General features: G+C 38.8%; 1 non-coding gene across 1 annotated transcript; it reads right to left on the bottom strand.

Annotated features, from left to right (window-relative positions):
* Positions 1 to 4,236: 4,236 nt before the first annotated feature.
* LOC111543217 lies at positions 4,237 to 4,298 on the bottom strand. Its single transcript, XR_002731781.1, has one exon. It is a non-coding gene; the product is annotated as a U7 small nuclear RNA (small nuclear RNA).
* Between the last annotated feature and the right edge of the window lie 209 nt (positions 4,299 to 4,507).

Genomic DNA, 4,507 nt, shown 5'->3' with positions numbered 1-4,507 from the left:
TTCTATATTTAGACTGCAAAGTAAAATATAGTGGAAGAAATAAAATGGATAAAGGGGAAGAAAAGAAAGAAAGGTAGTTTATATAGATCATGTCAGTGGCAAAGATGAAGGAACAGAAAAGCAAGGGATAGTTGATAAGTCAAGAGAAGAAAGACATTCAGTCAAACAACAGAGCTTGTGAAAAAAATTATATAAAATTAACAGACAGAAAACTTTATTACATCTATTACACCTTTCTAACAATGTCTATGAATAACTAATGTAACATTTTTTAAGACTTTAAAATGCTGCATCCGTTAGGAAATGTAAAAATAGATTGGACAAATAATCAGAGATGAATCATGAAGACGAATCTTTCCTTCAACCTCCAGATCTTATCCTCTTTGAAGACTACTTTACGGCGTGAAAACTGGGGCCCCGAAATCACTAAGCTAAAGGGAAAAGTCAAGGTGGGAACTACTTAGGGCAAACCTGCCTCTCATTCTATGCAAAGCCACCCTCTGCTCACTGAGATAAATCCATATCTGATTGCCTCCTTTGGAGAGGCTAACAGAAACTCAAAGGAATGCAACCATTTATCTCTTATCTACCCATGATCTGGAAGGCCCTCCCCACTTCGAGTCTTCCTGCCTTGCTTGGAGTTGTCCCGCTTTTCCAGACTAAACTAATGCTCATCTTGCATATGTTGATTGTCTCATTTCTCCCTAGCATATGTTTCATGTCTCACGTCTCCCTAAAATGCAAAACCAAACTGTGCTCTTATCACCTTGGAAACATGTTGTCAGGACCTCCTGAAGTTGTGTCATGGGCCTGTGTCCTCAACCTCGGCAAAATAAACTTTCTAAATTAACTGAGGCCTGTCTCAGATTTTCGGGATTCATGATGGTAACTGCTTTTCAGTTAGTAAACTTAAGCTGCAAGCTTTCTTCATCAGTGGTTCAGTTAACATATGTTCTGCATGCTAAGTTTATTTTAAATGCAAAATTTCCTCCCCAAAAGTTTTCTTTGTAATTTTATCTTAGCTAAAACAGTGTCCTCTTAAATGAAATTAATATTTTGTTTCTCATTTCACAGTGAGAAATAGCTTTCTCATAATTAAGTCAGTTTCTTGATTTCAAGATTATTCTCATTTATCTAATCCTAAATTAGTTTAAAATTAATCACTACAAATAAAATGAAATTTAATTAAAAACCAATTTAACCAGTTCTTGAAGAGCTAACTATTCATTAAAATCTCCAAGCTAGATTTCACACTACAATACAATAAAATTTTTGGTCAGTGACACTCAAGTGGTATTATACTTCAGTGTACCCAAAAAATAAAAATTAAAAATTGGGCAGCAATGCACCTGCTTAATAATAAATATCATAGCTTCAAGGTATTTAATCTCTAAGTAAACAAGAGTGCAAATTATTTTAACTGATGAACATTTAAGTCCGTGTCCGATTGTAATATCCCACCCAAGTCCCTCTTTTATTTTTGTTTAAATGCTATGTATATTTTCACTATTAGGCAAGGTGACATAGTCTGGCTGTGTCCCAACCAAATCTCACCTTGAACTGTAAGAGTCCCTATGTGTCAAGGGTGGGGCCAGGTGGAGATAATTGAACTATGGGGGTGATTTCGCCCATACTGTTCTCGTGTTAGTGAACAAGTCTCACGAGATCTGATGGTTTTACAAATGGGAGTTCCCCTGCACAAGCTCTCTTGCCTGGTGCCATGTAAAACAAGCCTCATTAGCCTTCGCGGTGACTGTGAGACCTCCCTAGCAATGTGGAACTGTGAGTCCATTAAACCTCTTTTTCGTTATAAATTACCCAGTCTGAGGTATGTCTTTATTAACAGCATGAGAACAGACTAACACACAAGGTATTGGATATAAATAAGGTTTACCCTAAAGGAGTTTAGAATCTGTTTGGAAGATATTAACTACACATGGAAATTCAGAAAGCAAGAGCAAAATTAAAATTAAAGAAATAGGAAAGGCTGTATTGTAAAATAAGTGGCAGAGAAAGGGTAAGAAGCTAGAAAGGGTAAAAGAGTTCTGGGTGGAATTTTCCTTTAATAAAAAGCAGCCCCAAACCATTGCTTATCTAACAGAAAGCAGCCTGAAGAGTCAGGCATAAATAGGCAAACTAGAAGCTTTAATATGTAAATACCGGCAGCTGTACCTGAAAGCCAGGTACATTCAATATGGCGTTTCCCACTCTCTTTTCCTTGTCACCATGTGTGCCAGTATCATGGCGGCCTCCAGATAATACCACACCGTGCATGCAACATGGCAGAGCTCCAGGTAGAGGCACATTTGCATGACAAAAGACTAGGATGGGAGGGCCAGGCTTTTCACAGGCTATGTAAATGGCACACCTGGTCAAACCAATTCACCCCTCCACCGCCCTAGTAAATCAATCGCTGCCTCCTCAAGCCTCTGTACAAAATCAATTGCATTCCATCCCAAACAAAAACATTTGAGTTCAAAGAAGAGATCCAACTGAGCTGGCGTGTTACAGGGACACCTATAGTATGCCAGCGTTTGTGCTATATGCTGGGAACACAAATACTGCAAAGTCATGACTACTATTATCCCCTTTTTCTAATGAGAAGACAAGTTAAAACAAGTGAAAGAACTTGCCACAAATTATTCAGCTTATAAAGCGGCAGAGGTAAGATCATAATTTGAGCCTACCTGGCTACAAATCCCCTCTCACAGGTATAAATACTAAGAGGGGAGTCCTTCTCCACACGTTTTATGTGAGCAGAAAGTTTGTAGTCACCTCTCTTGGGTACAAGTCTGTGATTATAAAATCCCAAATCTCCTATATTACTGTGTATTCATTTCTTTTAATGATTGTATAACAAATTACCATAAGTTTAACATTTTAAAATACATTACTTATTAATTTTATATTATTTTATTTATTTATATTTTTTTGAGATGGAGTCTTATATAGCTGGAATGCAGTGGCACGGTATCAGCTCACTGCAACCTCCGCCTCCTGGATTCAAGTGATTATTTTGCCTCCGCCTCACAAGTACCTGGGATTATAGGCAGATGCCACCATGTCCAGCTAATTTTTTAATATTTTTGTAGAGACAGGGTTTCACCATGTTGACCAGGCTGGGCTTGAACTCTTGACCTAAAGTGATTCTCTTGCCTCAGCCTACCAAAGTGCTGGGATTACAGGCATGAGCCGCTGTGCCTGGCCCAACACTTTAAAACACTCCATTTATGTGAGTCAGGAGTCTGGGAACATAACTAGGTTCTTTGTTGAGAGTTTCACTGGCTGCAATCAATGTGTCAACCAAGCTACAATCTCATTTGAAATTAAGGGTACTCTTCCAAGTTCTTGTGGTTGTTGGCAGAATTTAATTTATTACAATCGTAGCACTGAGGCCCTCAGCTCCTAGAAGCTGCCTTCAGTTCCCTGCCATGTGGCATTCTTCATGGTAGTTCACATCTTAGCTGCTTGTTTCTTCAAGGTCAGCAGGAGAGTTTGTCACTCAGGGAAGGCCCAGTCATTTTGTCAAGGGTTTTCACCTGATCTCTCCTGATAACCTCCCTTTTGATACTTCTAAACCACTGGTTTGGGGACCTTAACTATACATGTAAAATTTCTTTACCTTATGCCATGTAACATAACCTAATCAAGGGGCTATTTCACTTCATTTGCCCTATTCTACTTATAAGCTGCAAGTCAAGGACCCTGCTCACATTTAGGAGAAGGGGGTTATACAACATGATAAATACTAAAAGGCAAGGATAATGGGAGGTCACCTTAGGGTCTGTCTGCCACACCTTCCTTCACAACTTTGTGCATGCTATCCTTCAGTGTTTCTCTGCAGAGTAAGTACAGGAAGAAGAGCAATAAAGGATCATTCTGGGTGCATAACTCCTGCTTGTCAACCTTTCACTAGAAAGTAGGTATGAAAGAAGGAAATAGGAAGCATTTACCAAAGGCAGGTATCAGATAACAACTGTGTTTTAAGTCCTATACTTGAAACTTGGACACTGAGCAGATCCCAGACATCACCTAATGAAGCTCTTATCACACAAGTACTGTAGCATATTAATTGAGCATCATTTGAAGCCCCAGCGATTAGAATGCCACTAGACATAATGCTGTGTGGATTCAAAAGCCGTAATGGTGAAAACAGTTTGAACTCCCTACGTCTACTAGAAGAGATAGCAAACGAGTAGCTGTTCTTTACATAACTGGTTTTATTATTAATATTTTATGGGTTTTCCAGTGAAGACCAGAGAACTTGCTAGACAAATTCTAAAACAGCTGTAACACTGGATAACTTGTTTTGATGGAGGCATGTGGGAGAGAAGTTGGGAACAGCTGATTGATTTGGAAAGAAAATTCACGTACTGGATGATCAAGTCACATGAAGCTTATATATTTTAAACAATGTTTGAGTCTCTAGTGTGACTAATGAGGAGCCCTAGAGGATATTTTCCAACATTCACTGGCTTAGTGCATGTCTGTCACCACAGCTTAAGTG

Source organism: Piliocolobus tephrosceles, chromosome 5, assembly GCF_002776525.5.
Source record: "Piliocolobus tephrosceles isolate RC106 chromosome 5, ASM277652v3, whole genome shotgun sequence".
Taxonomy (NCBI): Eukaryota; Metazoa; Chordata; class Mammalia; order Primates; family Cercopithecidae; genus Piliocolobus; species Piliocolobus tephrosceles.
Note: the sequence above shows the minus strand (reverse complement) of the source record. Positions and strands in the feature narration are given on the sequence as shown.